This window comes from Hordeum vulgare, chromosome 7H (assembly GCF_904849725.1).
Source record: "Hordeum vulgare subsp. vulgare chromosome 7H, MorexV3_pseudomolecules_assembly, whole genome shotgun sequence".
NCBI classification, from domain to species: domain Eukaryota; kingdom Viridiplantae; phylum Streptophyta; class Magnoliopsida; order Poales; family Poaceae; genus Hordeum; species Hordeum vulgare.
The window spans coordinates 524,518,734-524,538,657 of record NC_058524.1 but is presented as its reverse complement, the minus strand read 5'-3'; positions in this window follow the sequence as shown (position 1 = coordinate 524,538,657).

Below are 19,924 nucleotides of genomic sequence, written 5' to 3'. Positions count from 1 at the left end.
TGAAGGGTTGCTGGAGTGACAGAAGCTTAAACCCCAGTTTATGCGCTGCTTCGTGAGGGGCTGATTTGGATCCACTAGTTTAATGTTATGGTTAGACTTTGTCTTAATTCTTCTATTGTAGTTGCGGATGCTTGCGAGAGAGGTTAATCATAAGTGGGATGCTTGTCCAAGTAAGGGCAGTACCCAAGCGTCGGTCCACCCACATATCAAAATATCAAAGTAACGAACGCGAATCATATGAACATGATGAAACTAGCATGACAGAAATTCCCGTGTGTCCTCGGGAGCGTTTTTCCTCCTATAAGACTTTGTTCAGGCTTGTCCCTTGCTACAAAAGGGATTGGGCCACTTGCTGCACCGTTGCTACTACTTGTTACTTGTTACTCTTTGCTTGCTACGTTTCACCTCGCTACACAATCACTTGTTACCGCTACTTTGAGTGCTTGCAGTTATTACCTTGCTGAAATCCGTTTATCAGAGCCTTCTGCTCCTTGTTGGGTTCGACACTCTTACTTATCGAAAGGATTACGATTGACCCCCTATAGTTGTGGGTCATCAGGGCCTCGCAGCGCGGTACCCCGGCAAGTTCTGTCGCCACACCGACCCGCTCCTCCTGGTGCAGGTCACTGAGTTCACCTGCGGCGGGTTCGCGGTCGCGGCGATGTGGAACCATGTGCTGACGGGCAGGGAGGACATGGCGCAGTTCCTGGGGGCACCCGGGAGCTCGTGCGCGAGGCGTCCTTGGTGTTGTTTGTCATGCTGTTCCACGTCGACGACGGCTTGCTCCCACACCTCCCGCCGTCAATGGTTGCTGCACAGAAGCTGGGAGAGGGACAGATCCATGTTCAACACGAACTTCACGCTCCTTGACGTGACCGTCCTCGTTGGCCTCACCGGACACGTTAGGAACGAGTTCGACGCCACCGGCCTCGGCGACCCGTGCACGGTGTTTGAAGCCATCGCAGTGGTGATGTGCAGCTGTGGCAGTGTCAGAGTCGGACCAGCGTGGCGGTCGTCTCCATGTCCGACGAGGCCCCCATGACCCTCTCGTTCGCGGCCAACATGCGTCGGCTCGTAGGCTCCATGCCCGGGTACTACGGCAACTGCGTTGTGCTGCAACCGTTGTGATAGTGGAAGTTCCATCATGGAAACTTGCAGTAATTGAAGTATGAACAACAAACTGAAATTATGATTTTTTTCACATTATAATTGAACAGAGGATTGGCTCCTCAGTTCAAACATATACTTCAAGATTTCTCTTTCAAATTCAAGTTAAACCACTAGACAAAATATAGAACTGCCTGGCTGTGACTCGGATACATGAACAAAAATGGAAGGGGGAAAAACACATATATCCAACGCGGTTGTGCCCTCTCGTGGGCGTGGACATTCATTTTCGGCCCCTCCCATTGCCGTGAGTTCCTTACTTTACTCCTCTATATCTCTTCATCTAATATAAAGAGGCATGGGAAGTCGCCCAGTTTGTGCGCGGAAATGCCTGTATTACTGGATTGTCATCGCGTTTCTTGAATGTTGTCAAGTAGTAAAATTGATTTATGGTTATATCAATTTTTCTAATGGATTCCTGTATTTTGCCAGGGGCTTGCCACTGTCTTGATTTCATTTGAGAGAACCGTTGATTCTCATGGGGTCGAAATGAGGTATGAGTCGATGCTTAATTTTTGTTATGTTTCTTACTTAACACTATTGTTATTTCTAGCATAAGGGGAAGTTTCGGACATGGGGACACTCTTGCGTAACCTGTGGACTGTTGTTTCTAAGCTATCAAAGTAAGAGAATCAAATTGCAGTGTAACAACGCATGTTTCACTTAGGGTTAGGGTTTCCGCCGCCATGGGCGATTCCCGGGCTCTCGCCTGAGTCTATGCCATAATTCATCATGAGTATACATAGGAACATGTCCTATGCCCCGTGGAGGGAGTCTAAGTCGTCTACGAGTCGCCCCGGAAGGAAGGAGAACCCGTCGCTTGCCCCGGAAGACTGTGAAATGGATTGGGGCGGGGGTCTTTTAAGTCCTCGTGTCTTCTCAGGGGGGTTATAACTTTTGAAGGAGCAAGAACAATTTGTATGAAGTGACCTTCTTCTGAGGGGGGTTATAACTATGTGGCTCGTGGAGGACCTTGGATCTTCAAGGGAAACACCCTCATTGTTGGGTCGTTCAAGGATGGACAACAACTATCAAAAGTTGAACATAATTCAGTTCTGATCTGGGTCCGTGTATACAATGTCCTGTGGGGAAACCCAGTCTCCTCCATGCCACGAGCCGCGATCCAAACAACGCCACGACACAGCGGCTACTCCGAGAAAAATAGTTGCCTCCAGTAGCAGGAATGTGAAGCATGACCGAGCTGCTGCAACTGACTCCGCGGAGAAGGTTGCGAAGCAACCAAAGCCTGATGCATCCAAGCTTCGAAAGGCCTTATCCTGAATGAGAATCATCGTGCCGGTTGCCTCAGCATGAGTATTCGTCCTTTTCGTTTCGCCATTATGACTTTCCGGGTTTCCGATAACCGACTGTAATTTGCTCGCCAGTGCTGCTACTTCGATGTCGACTCCTGCCGGGGCTGGAGAGGACCACATGGACTTGGACATCGTGGATAAGCCTGCTCCTCGACCAGGTATGATAAGCATTAATTTTACTTCGTTTTATGGATTGGATCTGTCAACTGATTTGACCATCACTGTTGCAGCTTCAGACGTCATTTTCTTAGATGACGAACAAGAGCCGCAGCATACAACTTCAAAACAGACTCCTGCTGTGCATGTAACATCTCCGTTGGGAATGCATGTGACGCCTGCGTCAAGTGTGCCTCCGGTCAGTTCGGGTGCTATGGATACAGCCCCTTTGACTGGATCGACTATTGTGACGACTGTGCTGACTGGGCCTCCGGTAACCCATGCTACCACTATTATGATGCCAACCTCCTCATCGCTTGCATTTTCCATGCACCGCATCCCAGAGGATCAAATTAGAGTTGCCAAAGAGGCTATGATCCAAGTTGAGCTGATGATGCAGAGGACTAAGGAGGCGTTCGACGCCAGCTCAGCGCTATAGGCGAACATCCGATTAAGTTCCACTTTAAGTTAGTTTCCGATTGAATCTTGTAAATCATGTTTTCCGATTGAATCTTCTCAATCTTACTTTACACCCACTGGGGTTTGTCGTGTAGTTGTTTGTCTTTATTCCAATGAGGGCACGCTTAGTGAACCCACTAGGTGTAGTCCCCGAGACTGCTATTGAATGATTGCATTAGCAGGAGTCTGAATTGGAGGGTCATGCTCTGTTTTTAACTCGGCCAAGCCGGACCTGATCGAATCGTTTTGTATCGAGTGGGGGCACTCTTAGTGCACCCACTGGGTGTAGTCCCCGAGACCGTTGTCGAGTGCTTGCCTCAGCAGGGGTCTAATTGGGAATTAGTTGGTGTTTTACTCGGCCAAGATGGGTGTGGCCGAGTAGTTTTATATCCAGTGGGGGCACGCTAAGTGCACCCACAGTGTTGTCCCCGAGACTAATGTCAATCGTTTACGAAGGACATTAGTCTTAAGAACTTGGGTGGGTGCGGTGGGCCTCTAATTGGTCGAGTGAATTGTATTTCTCCACTTGGAAGTAGAAAAATAATTGTGTCGATTGAAACTTATTTTTCCACTCGGAAGTAGAAAAAGTTGAAGCGTCGACTAAAACGAATTGTTGATGTTTTTCAGAAGGCTTGCTTGATTGGGTCGCAATACACCCAGGTAGAATGAGAAAAGAACCAGATGCAGTTGGAGTATGACACTATGAATAACGTGCTTGAAGACAAGGACCAAGTCCTTGCAAAGTTGAAGGAGAAGTCTAAAGCTGATGAGTAGAAGCTTGCGGACTTTAATAGGTTGGTGGAAGAAAACGGTAAAATGAAGAAAGAAAGACTCGAGTGGGGGAAAAAGCTTGACTCCATGGCGAAGAGGGGAAATGCTATAAAAAAGTTTGTGAAAGACGTCGTGACGAAGATGCTGGTGACGCTCATTGGTATGTTCCTTTCACCGAGTGAGTGTTCGTGAACTTCACCGAATGAACGATGACTGATGCCTCTTTTTTCCTTTCGCACAGAATTCTGCCCAGACTTCGAGAAGGGAACCTTCGAGGTGGAGCCAAATATGGACCCCATCAAGATTCCCGCTCTGGACGCTTTGGCTGTAGACATGTTCCGTCTCAACTCTCGTCTCCTGAAAGTTCAAGGGTATATCGCTCGGCTGCGAGCTGCTGTTGGGAGGATCGACAAGGAATTATGGCCCGAGGAAACTTTCCAGATCGATCTGGAAGTTGTGATGGATCGCCTGGGTCGGGTTCCTGACAGGGTCCAAGCATGGAAGAAATCCGCCGTGCGGTGTGGAGCTGATGTCACCCTCTCACTCGTCAGGGTCCATTGCAAGGAGGCGAGAGAAGACAGGCTGAAGGCGCTCCAAGTGGCAAACACGAAGAAGCTCGAGTTCGACAATTTCACGGACACTTTCATCAGCGCTGCGACTCGCATTGCTGATGGAATTGATCTCGATACCTTCGTTGAGCTAGCAAGTCCCGGGGGGCTTGAGAAGGAAACTGTTGTTATTACCAAAAACAAAAATTTCCTCGGTATGCAGAGTGTTTTATGTACCGTTAAACTTTGTTCGGGTGCAAAACCCGATTACTTTATGGCTGCATGTATGACTTTGATCCGTGTCAAGCCCTTTTGAATTTATCTGCTTCTGATATTTTCTTGATTTCTCTTGAGTGAATAGATTGCTATTCATTCGAGTAAAGTTTTTGACTTAGGCGATTTGCTCGCAGCAAAGTCTCCGAGTGTAAAGTTTTCTTTTCACTTGGAGTATATCTTTACTCACGCAAATCGTGTTCGCACCTAAGCCCCTGAGTGTGAGAATTGCTCTTCACTCGGAGTACGTTTCATACATAGGCAAAAACTGGTTCGCAGCTAAGCGTCGAGTGAATAGTTTGATATTCACTCGGAAAGGTTTCGTAACTTAGGCGAATCATGATCGCAGCTAAGCCCTAAGTGTGAGGATCGCTCTTCACTCGGAGTATGGTTTGTACTTAGGCGAAGACTGGTTCGCGACTAAGCATCTGAGTGAATAATTTATATTCAGTCGGAAGAGTTTTGTAACTTAGGCGAATCATGTTCGCAGCTAAGCCCCCGAGTGTGAGGATTGCCCTACACTCGGAGTACATTTTGTAGTTACGCAAAAAACTGGTTCGCGGCTAAGCATTCGAGTGAATAGTTTATATTCACTCGGAAGAGTTTTGTAACTTAGGCGAATCATGTTCGCAACTAAGCCCCCGAGTGTGAGGATCCCTCTTCACTCGGAATATGATTTGTACTTAGGCGAAGACTAGTTCGCGGCTAAGCATTCGAGAGAATAGTTTATATTCACTCGGAAGAGTTTTGTAACTTAGGCGAATCATGTTCGCGGCTAAGCCCCCCGAGTGTGAGGATCGCTCTGCACTCGGAGTATGTTGTGTATTCAGGCGAAGACTAGTTCGCGGCTAAGCATCTGAGTAAATAGTTTATATTCACTCGGAAGAGTTTTGTAACTTAAGTGAATCATGTTCGCAACTAAGCCCCTGAATGTGAGGATCGCTCTTCACTCGGAGTATGATTTGTACTTAGGCAAAGACTGGTTCGCAGCTAAGCATCCGAATGAATAGTTTATATTCACTCGGAAGAGTTTTGTAACTTAGGCAAATCATATTCGCAGCTAAGCCCCCGAGTGTGAACATGGCTCTGCACTCAGAGTAAGTTTTGTACTTAGGCGAAGACTAGTTCGCGGCTAAGCATCCGAGTGAATAGTTTATATTCACTCAGAAGAGTTTTGTAACTTAGGCGAATCATGTTCGTAGCTAAGCCCCCAAGTGTGAGGATCGCTCTTCACTCGGAGTATGATTTGGGCATGTAGCCACTCGACCGGAATCGACAAAAATCGAAGTAGTTATGACTTTGGCAAGCGATATTGTTCAGAAAACTTCATCTGTTCCATGCACGCGGCTCGTCGATCCTCTTCTAGAGATTGTAGAGTCGATAAGCCCCATTGTTCAACACCTTGGTGATGAGGAAAGGCCCTTCCCAAGCAGGAGCTAGCTTATGAGGTCGTTGCTGATCCACTCGGAGCACCAGATCGCCTTCGTGAAACGCCCGACTCTTGACATGCCTTGAGTGAAAACGCCGTAGGTCTTGTTGATAAACTATTGACCGAATCAACGACATCTCGCGTTCCTCCTCCAAGAGATCCACTCCATCTTGTCGTGCTTTCTCAACTTCAGCTTCTGAATAGAGATCCACTCGGGGTGAACTATGAAGTAAATCACTCGGTAGGACGGCTTCAGCTCCAGACACGAGGAAGAAAGGTGTTCACCTAGTCGACCGGTTCGGGGTCGTCGTCAGACCCCAGAGAACAGAAGTTAGTTCAATCACCAAGCGCCTGTGGCATACTCAAGGTAACTCTGTATCCACTCAGGTCCCTTGTTTAGTGCAGAAACGTCTGAATTCATCCGAGTTGAAGTTTGACCCATTGTCTGTGATGATGATGTGCGGAACTCCATATTGGAATGTAATTTCTTTCACAAACTTGATGGTTGTGCGGGAATCTATCTTCTTGATTGGTTTAGCATCGATACATTTGGTAAACTTGTTGACTGCAACGAGCAAGTGTGTGAACCCACTCTGACCTGTTCAGAAAGGCCTGACCATATCTAAGCCCCAGATAGCGAACGACCAGATGAGAGGGATAGTCTTCAAAGCAGATGCAGGTTTGTGGGATAAGTTGGAGTAGAACTGACAGCCTTCACAACGGTCAAAGAGATCTTTGGTCATTTCATTCGTGTGTGGCTAGAATAATTCAGCTCGGTATGCTTTGGCAACAATGGTCCAAGAGGACGCATGATGTCCACAGGTCCCCGAGTGGATTTCTTCTAGAATCAGTTGGCCCTCCTCAGGGGAGATGCATCGTTGAGCTACGCCGGTCATGCTCTCTCTGTAGAGCTGATCACCCATCACTGTGAAGGCCTTTGACCCGCGGACAATCTATCGGGCTTCCTCTGGCAAGTGTTCTCCATGAATTTCCATGATGTATGCAAATCTTCGTCCTCTAGCAACTCCCACCTTAAGATGTATGCAATATACGGTACTGTCTAGTCGGGGGTGATTACCAGAATTTCCATGACCAGATTGGTGACTGCTGGAACATCGACTTCAATCGGATCGGAAGAACTTGTTGGTTGCGGGGGCTCTTCAGTGAAAGGATCTTCTTGCACAGACGTAGTGTGCAAGTGTTCCAACACACATTGCTGGGTATAGGTCTCCGAGTGGATCCGATCTTAGCCAATTCATCAGCTGCCTGGTTTTTGAGTCGGGGTACATGATGGAGTTCTAAGCCTTCAAACTTCTTCTCCAGCTTCCTCGCTACATTGTAGTATCCAGTCATGGTGGGGTTCCTGACATCCCACTCTTTCATGACCTGATTGACCACCAAATCTGAGTCGTCATAGACCATCAAGCGTCGGACGTCGAGTGAAATGGCCATACGCAACCCGTAAAGGAGAGCTTCATACTCATCTTCATTGTTGGAGGAATCAAAGTGAATCTGGAGGACATAATTAAGCTTGTCACCTTTCGGAGATACCAGTACCACACCAGCACCAAACCCATTTAACATTTTGGATCCATCAAAGAACATAGTCAAATGTGTCGAGTGAATCTGGGCTGGTTGTTGTTGTTCCACCCACTCGGCCATAAATTCAGCAAGGGCCTGAGACTTGATGGCTTTCTTTGCCTCAAAATTGATGTCCAAATATAGCAACTCCATGGCCCATTTAGCCACTTGGCCCGTTGCACCCCAATTGTGAAGGATCTCTGATAGTGGGGCATCACTGACGACTGATATAGAGTGATCTTGAAAGTAATGTGCCACCTTCCTTGCTGACAAGTAAATTCCATAAAGAAGCTTCTGGTAATGGGGATACCTTTGCTTTGAAGGAGTCAACACTTCTGAAATATAATAGACTGGGCGCTAGACTTTGTAGGCTTTACCTTCTTCTTCTCTCTTGACAGTCAGAACTGTGCTGACGACCTGATTGGTGGCTGCGATGTATAGGAGCAGTGGTTCTTTGCTGTGCGGAGCAGAAAAGCATCGACTGGGTGGAAAGCAGAGCTTTGAGCTCTACAAACGCTGCTTCTGCTTCATCATTCCACTCGAACACATCTGATTTCTTCATCAGTCGGTATAAAGGCAATGCCTTCTCATCGATACGAGATATAAACCGACTCAAAGCTGCCAGACAGCCCGCGAGTCTCTGTACGTCATGCACTCGTAGAGGGCCCTACATCCGGACTGTGGCACCGATCTTCTCGGGGTTAACGTCGGTCCCTCGTTCGGAAACAAGGAAACCAAGTAACTTGCCACCAAGAACACCAAAAGTGCACTTGGCTGGATTTACTTGATGTCATACTTCCTCAAATTAGCAAATGTCTCTGCTAGGTCAGTCAGCAGGTTGGAACCTTTGCGTGACTTGACCATAATATCATCCATGTACGCTTCAACGATCCGACTGGTCTGGTCAAGCAAACACTTGGATCAAGCGCATGAAGGTTGCACCGGCATTCTTCAGACCGAAAGGCATGGCGATATAACAAAAACACCCAAAAGGGGTGATGAAGGTTGTTTTTATTTCGTGCGGACCAAACAGACGGATCTGATGGTAACCAGAGTAAGCATCCAAAAAAGACAAGTGCTTGCATCCCGCATTTGAATCGACAATATGATCAATGCGGGGGAGCGGGAAGTGGTCTTTCGGGCAGACCTTATTAATGTTCTTGAAGTCGATACACATGCGAATGAATTTGTCCTTCTTGGGGACCATGACAACATTCGCAAGCCACTCGGAGTGGTAAACCTCGCGAATGAATTTGGCCTCCAAGAGTCGCTCCACCTCCTCGCCAATTGCTTTCCTCTTCTCTGCTACAAACCGTCGCAGACGTTCCTTGATTGGCCTCGCCTTCGGATCCACTCGCAAACGATGCTCAAGCAGCTCCTTGGGTACACCCGGCATGTGTGCAGGCTTCCATGCAAAGATGTCCCAGTTCTCACGGAGGAACTGGGTGAGCTCGGCTTCCTATTTGCTGTCGAATGTTGTTGATATGTTTGTTGGAGCAGCATTGGGATCCGTCGGGTGGATGTGCACCGGCTTGACCTCACCTGCCGATTGAAAAGCGGACTCGGAAGTAGGCTTCTTGGAACGCATTAGGTCGTCTGGGTCGGCAGTCTTCCGATACTCTTCCAACTCTACTATAGCCATCTGTTGGTCTGTAATTTTTGACCCTTGTTGCAAACACTCTTCAGCTCTCTACTGATTGCCTGACACAATGATGACCCCTTTGGGTCCTGGCATCTTTATCTTCAGGTATACATAACATGGTCGGGCCATGAAACGTGCATAAGCAGGATGACTCAGGATAGCATGATATGCACTCTGGAAGTCCACCACCTCGAACGTCAGCTTCTCTTTGCAGAAATTCTTGTTAGAGCCAAAATCAACATCTAACCCGATCTGGCCGAGTGACTTGGCCGTATTCCTTGGAATAACTCCATGAAAGGACATCATTCTCTCGCTGACTGAGGACATCGGAATGCCCATCCCCTTGAGAGTTTTTGCATATAAGATATTCAGTCCGCTTCCTCCATCCATCAATACTTTATGAAGTCGAACACCCTCGACAACTAGGTCGACCACCAGAGCCTAGAGACCTGGAGTCAGAACAACAACTGGGTGGTCCGACTAATCAAACGTGATGGGGGTCTGCGACCACTTTAGGTACGTTGGGGTGGAAGGTACCGCCATGTTGACTTCTCTATTGAGGACTTTCAGTCGACTTTTGCTCTCTACGTCAGCAAAAATCACGAGAGTTGCTTGGACTTTGGGGAAGTCATATTTCTCTTCGTCATTCTCTTCTTCAGGGTCTTTTCCACTTGACTAACCTTCCTTGAACTCTTGGATTAACAGTCGACACTGCCGAGTGGTATGCTTTGGCAATATCAAATTGCCCTCTTCATATTTTTCGTGTGAAATACACACGGCGATCCAAAACATCTGGTTGCATCTTGGACTTCTTGGGGGGGACGGTGCCTTCGACTTTCCCTTGAATTTTCTCGCCGCCAGAGCGGCTGCTTCTGCTGGTGTAGCATTTTCAACCTTATGCTTTTGCTTCCGATTGAATTTGCATCAATGTTGTCGAGTGCTTTACCTTTGCCGCTACGGAGGCGGTCTTCTTCTTCTCCGTTTGCAGAATGGGTGGCTATTTCCATCATTTTTCTCATTGACATGTCGCTTGACCGACCAAACTTTAGATATAACTCTCGGTACCTGACACCTGCCTTGAAGGCACAAACTGCTTGGTGCTCGGTAACATTCTCCACTGTGAGTTGGAGAGTGGTCCAAACGCAAGGACTCACTCGGCTTCTGTACACAATGTTGTAACTCAGAAAGGCCGACAGGGTGCTTGCAAGTGCCCTTGAAGGTCTTGATGAACACTCGAGCCAGATCTGCCCAACAATATATGCTTGAGGGTGCGAGCTGATTCAGCCATGCACGGGCGGAACCATCCAACATGAGGGGCAAGTGCTTCATCGCAACATTGTCATTGCCGCCTCCAATCTGTACTGCAACTCGATAGTCATCCAGCCACGTTTCGGGCTTGGACTCTCCTGTGAACTTGCTGACTCCAGCCGCCAACCTGAAGTTGGGGGAATATCGGCAAAGCGGATTGCCCTGCTGAAACACTCGGGACCAGAAACTGCGGTACCACTTCCACTCGGATGATCTCTGTAAAGACCATCTCTGTACGCTCTGCCTTTGTCGATCCTTCTCTGTGCAAGTACATCTCTCACATTGAATCCTGGATTCCGCTCCTCACCGAATAGGCGCCGGTCATCGTAGTGTCGGGACACATACGAGCCGCTCCATGGAGGAGAATGCACTCGATGGTGGTCATCGCGGTGATAACCAGGGGGAGCCGGTTCCGATCCTGGTCTCGGTGCTGATACTCTCGGTTGCCCCCGTCTCGGCGACGCTGGGGTGAACCTGGACTGTAAACTGAACGGACTGTATCTCCTCTTGGTGAATTACTGTGTAATCTATTGAGTGACTGCGATACAGCTGAGTTCTGTTGTTGTGCTGCTTGAAGCAAAGCACGTATCTGCTCTAAGCCTCTACCCGCCTCTGAATCTGACGACTGAATTGAATCTGCTATCTTAGCTGTTGTTGCTGCTATGAAAGTCCGTTATATCGACTAGAGGGGGTGAATAGGAGATTTTTTCGAATTTCATCACTGAGGAAATTCCTCACTGATCACTTACTTGCAGCGGAAACAACAAAGGATCAGGAGTGCAAAGTATCACTATAGCAGTTTTTCAAGGTGAAGAATATGAAAATCAGTTTGCACAGTATGCAGGCACAGAGACAGCGAGTGAAGAATAACTCGTGTGAAGAATTTAGGGTTGAGGAATTTCAGAGAAAGTCTTCAGCAAATTCTTCAAACAGTGGCAATGAAAATATTCAACACACAATGTGAGGAATTGAAAGAGTTGAAGAAATAGAACTCGTTTCACAGTGAAGACACTGGTTGATGACCCAGTTCCAACTGCTGTGACAGTTGTACATCTGGTTTGGAGCGGCTTAACGATCTTTTCTAGTAGCTTTGTTTAATTTCCTAAAATCAATTACCGTCATATAACCAGTTACAATCCTTTGTGGAATAAGTTCATTTTTATCACTAGGAGCAACGGTTATACCACCTTTCTCACGGACACAATGAACGGGACTTAGCCATCTACCATCAGCTATGGGATAGATTATACCTGCCTCCACAAGATTTAATATTTCAGTTATCACCACTTCCTTCATTTTAGGATTCAAGCGTCATTGATGATCAATGACAGGTTTAGCATCTGGTTCCATATTAATTTTGTGCTCACATAAAGTGGGACTAATGCCCTTAAGATCATCAAGAGTATATACAATACTAGCTCTGTGCTTCCTTAGATTTTTTCAATAATCTCTTTTCTTCATGCTCTGAAAGGTTAGCACTAATAATAACAGGATATATCTTCTTTTCATCAAGATAAGCATATTTCTAAGTATTAGGGAAAAAATAGCTCAAACACAGGATCTCATTAGGCGGGGGATGATCACCTAAAATGTCAACACACAAGTTGTGCTTAAGAATAGATGTTTGCCTAAAGAATATTTCATCTATTTAATTTCTCTTATTAATTTGCATATCATTCTCATGGTCTAGCAAGCATTGTTCTACTGGATCAGTAGGAGGCACAACAATAGAAGCAAGACCAAAAATTCATCTTTACTAGATAATTCTTTCTCATGTGGTTGTCTACCAAACTTAGAGAAATTAAATTCATGAGACACACCACCAAAGTTTACTTTAACCTTGTGTGTAACACGATTAATTTCAGCACTAAATATATTCAAGAAAGGTATACCAAATATAATGGGACAAAAATTAACTTGTTGTGAACCAAGTACTAAGGAATCAGTTGGGTACTTAATTTTTTCACACAAGACTTCAACATATCTAAGAATCCCAAGTGGTGAAATAGTGTCTCTGTTTGCAAGTTTAATAGTGACATCAATGTCTTCAATCTCAAAGGGTGCTATGTCATTCATAATTTCTTGGTATAAGGTGAAAGGTATAGGACTAACACTAGAACCCATGTCACACAAGCCATGAAAGCAATGATCTCCAATCTTAATAGAAACAACAGTCATGCAAACAACTGGTTTATTTTTATCTAGACCTCAATTGAATGTGAGCTTTTTGGAACTAGGCAGCTTAGTGTTACACTGGATATGGCTATAAATCAAAAGTACCCATTAAGGACTATTATATCATCCATAATTGTATTTAATCAGAGATGACTTTTTTAAAGGAGGATGACCCCCGACCTCTGCATCTGAAAGATGCATGCAACTACTTTATATCTCACTCTGATGAATAACACAGAGTGATGAAAATCACCCAACCCCAACATATGCATATAAATCATCTAACTGCGACATCTGCAAGAAAACAAATGCTACTTTGAGTCCCTGCTAGCACTATGATACACGGGAGTTGATGTTGGGGAACGTCGTATGGGAAACAAAAAAATTCCTACGCTCACCAAGATCTATCTATGGAGATCAATAACTACGAGGGGGTAGTGAATCTACATACCCTTGTAGATTGATAAGCGAAAGTGTTGTGAAGCGCGATTGATGTAGTCGAACGTCTTCATGGTCCAATCACGATATGTCTCACGATCCAATCACGAATGTCCCGATCAAGTGCTGAACGGACGACACCTCTGCGTTCAGCACATGTACAGCTCGATGACGTCTTCACCACCTCGATCTAGAAAGTATGGGTGAATTAGTAGCTGAGTTCTCCAACAACACGATGGCATGGTGGCAGTGGTGGTGGTGATATTCCGGCAGGGCTACGTCGAACACTACCGAAACCACAAACGAAGGAGCAAATGATCTAGGGAGAGTGAGGGGCGCTAAGGGCTTGGTGTGTCCTCTTGCCCCTCCTCCACTCTATATATAGGTGGAGGGCGTGGGGAATAGACTCTCCAAGCCCTAGGGCTCATCCAAGGTGGAAGGAGGTGGAATCCTTGTCCTCCTCCTTCCCTTGCATATAAAGGTGGACTTTCCACCTTTCCCAACTGCATGGGCCTTGAGGGAGTCGTGTGTGTGGCCCAATAAGGCCAGGGAGCCTCCCCACAGACCATGCAAACCCTTGGGACTTGGTGGACTTCTAGACTCCTCCGGAAGTTTATGGAACCTTCTAGAACCTTCCTGGTACAATACCAGAAAAAACTAAAACTTTTACGGTAGACAAAATATGACTTCCCATATATAAATCTTTACCTCCAGACCATTTAGGAGCTCCTCGTGACATCCGGCATCTCATCCGGGACTCCAAACAACATTCGATCACCAACACAATAACTCAACTATGTCTATATCGTCATCGAACGTTAAGTGTGCACATCCTGTGGGTTCGAGAACTATGCAGACATGACAGAGACATCTCTACGGTCAATAACCATAGGGGAACCTGGATGCCCATATTGGTTCCCACACATTCTATGAAGATCTATATCGGTTGAACCAATGATGTCAAGGATTCAGTTAATCTCGTATGCAGTTCCCTTTGTCCATCAATATATTACTTGCCCGAGATTCGATCATCGGTATCTCCATACCTAGTTCAATCTCGTTAAAGGCAAGTCTCTTTACTCGTTCTGTAATACATGATCCCGTCAATAACTCCTTATCCACGTTGCTTGCAAGATTATTGTGATGTTGTATTACCAAGTGGGCCCCGAGATATGTCTGTGTCATACGGAGTGACAAATCCCAATCTTGATCCATGCCAACTCCACAAACACCCTCCGAAATACCTCTTCGTCGTACGGATTGACAAATCCCAGTCTTGATCCATGCCAACTCCACAGACACCCTCGGAGATACCTATAGAGCATCTTTATAGTCACCCAATTATGTTGTGATGTTCATACACACAAGGCATTCCTTCAGTGTCGGTGACTTGCATGATCTCATGGTCACATGAACATATACATTGACATGCACAAAGCAATAGCAGTAAACTAGATACGATCAAACGCTATGCTTAAGTTTTGGGCCTTGTCCATCAGATCATTCTCCTAATGAAATGATCCTGTTATCAAATGACAACTCATGTATATGGCTAGGAAACCTTAGTCATCTTTTATCAACGAGGCAGTCTAGTAGAGGCTTACTAGGGACACTTTGTTGTCTATGTATCCACACATGTATATGAGTTTCCAATCAATACAATTATAGCATGGATAATAAACAATTATCATGAGCAAGAAAGTATGATAGTAACTACTTTATTATTGCCTCTAGGGCATATTTCCAACAGTCTCCCACTTGCACTAGAGTCAATAATCTAGTTCACATCACCATGTGATTAACACCCAATGAGTTTTGGGGTTTGATCATGATTTGCTTGTGAGAGAGGTTTTTAGTCAACGGGTGTGCAACATTCAAATCCGTGTGTATTTTGCAAATCTCTATATCATACTGTAGATGCTACTTCCATGTTCCACTTGGAAATATTCCAAGTGGCGGATCCACTATACGAATCTAGTTTGCTACTCACAGTCATCCGGATTGGTGTCAAAGCTTGCATCGACATAGCCCTTTACGACGAACTCTTTTATCACCTCCATAATCAAGAAACATTTCCTTAGTCCTCTAGTTACTAAGGTTAATTTTGACTGCTGCCCACTGATCCATTCCTGGACCACTCTTGTACTCCTTGCTAGACTCATGGCAAGGCACACACCAGGTATGATACACAGCATGGCATACTATAGAGCCTATTGTTGGAAATATGCCCTAGAGGAAATAATAAAATGGTTATTATCATATTTCCTTGTTCATGATAATCGTCTATTGTTCATGCTATAATTGTATTAACAGGAAACAGTAATACATGTGTGAATAAATAGATCACAATGTGTCCCTAGCAAGCCTCTAGTTGGCTAGCTCGTTGATCAATAGATGATCATGGTTTCCTGATCATGGGCATTAGATGTCATTGATAACGGGATCACATCATTGGGAGAATGATGTGATGGACAAGACCCAATCCTATGCCTAGCACTAGATCGTATTGTTCGTATGCTAAAGCTTTTCTAATGTCAAGTGTCTTTTCCTTCGACCGTGAGATTGTGCAACTCCCGGATACCGTAGGAGTGCTTTGGGTGTATCAAACGTCACAGCGTAACTGGGTGACTATAAAGGTGCACTACGGGTACCTCTAAAAGTGTCTGTTGGGTTGGTACGAATCGAGATCGGGATTTGTCACTCCGTGTGACGGAGAGGTATCTCTGGGCCCACTCGGTAGAACATCATCATGAGCTCAGTGTGGCTAAGGAGTTAGTCACACGATGACGTGCTACGGAACGAGTAAAGAGACTTACCGGTAACGAGATTGAACAAGGTATAGGTATACCGACGATCGAATCTGGGGAAAGTTCTATACCGACAGACAAAGGGAATTGTATACGGGATTGATTGAATCCTTGACATCGTGGTTCATCCAATGAGATCATCGTGGAACATGTGGGAACCACCATGGGTATCCAGATCCCGCTGATGGTTATTGGCCGGAGAGCGTCTCGGTCATGTCTGCATGTTTCCCGAACCCGTAGGGTCTACACACTTAAGGTTCGATGACGTTAGGGTTATAGGGAAATGTTATACGAGGTTACCGAAAGTTGTTCGGAGTCCCGGATGAGATCCCGAACGTCACGAGGAGCTCCGGAATGGTCCGGAGGTAAACATTGATATATAGGATGGATGGTTTTGGACACCGGAAATGTTTCGGGCGTCACCGATAGCGTACCGGGACCACCGAGACCACCGGAAATGGTCCCGGGGGTCCACCGAGAGGGGCCACCTGCCCCAAAAGGTAGCATGGGCCAAAAGGTGGTGGGAAACCAGCCCAAAGTGGGCTGGTGCGCCTCCCACAAAGGGGCCCATGGCGCAGGAGGAGGAGAGGGGGGACCCTAGGCGCTGGTGGGCCTAAGGCCTACCTAGGGGTGCGCCACCCCCTCCCCTTGCCCTAGCCACCACACCTCCCATCTGGGGGGGGGGGGGGCTGCCGCACCACCTAGGGGGGAAACCCTAGGGGTGGCACCCCCTCCCCTCCTCCTATATATATGGAGGGGTTTGGGGCTGTTTGGGCACACCGTTTCTTCTCCTCTCGGCGCAGCCCTGCTCCCCTCCTTCCTCCTCCTCCCACGGTGCTAGGCGAAGCCCTGCCGGGAGACCTCGTCTCTCCATCGACACCACGCCGTCATGCTGCCGGAGATCTTCCCCAACCTCTCCCTCCTCCTTGCAGGATCAAGGTGCGGGAGACGTCACCGGGCTGCACGTGTGTTGAACTCGGAGGTGCCGTGGTTCGGCACTAGATTGGAATCTCACCGCGATCTGAATCGCCGCGAGTACGACTCCATCAACCGCGTTCTAGCAACGCTTCCGCTTAGCGATCTTCAAAGGTATGAAGATGCACTCACCCCTCTCTCGTTGCTGGTCTCTCCATAGGAAGATCTGAATATGCGTTGGAATTTTTCTGAATTTATGCTACGTTACCCAACAGTGGTATCACAGCCAGGTTTTCTATGTGTAGATTCTATGCATGAGTAGAACACAAAAGGTTGTGGGCGATGATTTGTCAATTGCTTGCCGCTACTAGTATTATTATTTTCCGGCTGTATTGTGGGATGAGGCGGTCCGGACTGACCTTACATGTACGCTTACGTGAGACTGGTTCCACCGACAGACATGCACACCGTGCATAAAGGTGGCTAGCGGGTGTCTGTCTCTCCTACTCTAGTCGGATTGGATTTGATGAAAAGGGTCCTTATGAAGGGTAAATAGCTTTGGCATATCATCGTTGTGGCTGTCAAGTAGGTAAGAAGGCGTTCTTGCTAGAAACCCAAATCAGCCACGTAAAACTTGCAACAACAATTAGAGGACGTCTAACTTGTTTTTGCAGGGTTTGACATGTGATGTGATACGGCCAAAGTTGTGATGTTGCATGTATGATGTATGAGATGATCATGTTATTGTAATAGGTTTCACGACTTGCATGTCGATGAGTATGACAACTGGCAAGAGCCATAGGAGTTGTCTTAATTTATTGTATGAGATGCAACGCCATGTGCTTACTACTTTGACTTCATTGCTAACGGTTAGCTATAGTACTAGTGATAGTAGTAGTTGGCGTGACGACTTCATGGAGACACGATGATGGAGATCATGGTGTCACGCCGGTGACAATGATGATCATGCGATGCCTGAAGATGGAGAGCGAAAGAGCAAAGATGATAATGGCCATATCATGTCACTATATGATTGCATTGTGATGTTTATCATGTTTTTTATCTTATTGCTTAGAACGACGGTAGCATAATAAGATGATCCCTCTTAAAATTTCGAGAACATATTCCCCTAAGTGTGCACCATTGCGAAGGACCGTTGTCTCGAAGCACCACATGATGATCGGGTGTGATAAATTCTAACGTTCGCATACAACGGGTGTAAGCCAGATTTACACACGCGAAACACCTAGGTTGACTCGACGAGCTTAGCATGTATAGACATGACCTCAAATACAAGAGACCAAAAGGTCGAACATGAGTCGTATGGTTGAATACGATCAGCATGAAGTTGCTCACCATGATGACTAGTCCGTCTCACGTGATGATCGGACACGGGTTAGTCAACATGGATTATGTATCACTTAGATGACTAGAGGGATGTCGATTTAAGTGGGAGTTCATACTTAATTTGATTAAATGAACTTAACTGTCATGAACTTAGTCTAAAAGTTGTCTTTATATATATTGTAGATGGCAAAATCAACCTCAATTTCAACGCATTCCTAGAGAAAAACAAGATGAAAGATGATGGTAGCAACTATGCGGACTGGGTCCGCAACTTGAAGCTCATCCTTGAAGCAGCTAAAAAGGCTTATGTCCTTGATGCGCCGCTAGGTGACCCTCCCGCTCCCGCAGCAGCCCAGGACATTCTAAACGTCTGGCAAACACGGAGTGATTACTACTCTCTAGTTAGGTGTGGCATGTTATACAGTTTGGAAACGGGGCTCCGAAGGCGTTTTGAGCAACATGGTGCATATGAGATGTTCCAAGAGCTGAAAATGGTTTTTCAAGCTCATGCTCGTGTCGAGAGATATGAAGTCTCCGACAAGTTCTTTAGCTGTAAGATGGAGGAGAACAGTTCTGTGAGTGCGCACATACTCAAAATGTCTGGGTTACACGGTCGTCTGACTTCACTTGGAGTCGAACTTCCGGATGATGCTATAATTGACAGAATCCTCCAGTCTCTCCCACCAAGCTACAAAGGTTTTGTGCTGAACTAAAACATGCAAGGGATGGAGAAGACCATTCCCGAGTTGAACTCGATGCTCAAGTCTGCAGAGGTAGAAATCAAGAAAGAGCATCAAGTGTTGATGGTCAATAAGACCACCAGTTTCAAGAAGGGCAAGGGTAAGAAGAACTTCAAGAAAGATGGCAAAACCGTTGCCGCGCCCGGTAAGCCAGATGCCGGGAAGAAGAAAAAGAATGGACCCAAGCCTGAGACTGAGTGCTTCTATTGCAAGGGAAAAGGTCACTGGAAGCGGAACTGCCCCAAGTACTTAGCGGACAAGAAGGCCGGCAACGTTAAAGGTATATGTGATATACATGTTATTGATGTGTACCTTACCAGCGCTCGTAGTAGCTCCTGGGTATTTGATACCGGTGTTGTTGCTCATATTTGCAACTCAAAGCAGGAACTGCGGAATAAGCGGAGACTGGCCAAGGACGAGGTGATGATCCACGTCGGGAATGGCTCCAAGGTCGATGTGATCGCCGTCGGCACGCTACCTCTACATCTACCATCGGGATTAGTTTTAAACCTTAATAATTGTTATTTAGTACCATATTTGAGCATGAATATTGTATCAGGGCCTTGCTTAATGCCAGTCGGCTACTCATTTAAGTCAGAGAATAATGGTTGTTCTATTTATATGAGTGATATGTTTTATGGTCATGCTCCGCTGGTGAATGGTTTATTCTTGATGAATCTTGATCGTGATGTTACACATATTCATAGTGTGAGTACCAAAAGATGTAAAGTTGATAATGATAGTCCCACATACTTGTGGCACTGCCGCCTTGGTCATATCGGTGTTAAGCGCATGAAGAAGCTCCATACTTATGGACTATTAGAGTCTCTTGACTTTGAATCATTTGACACATGC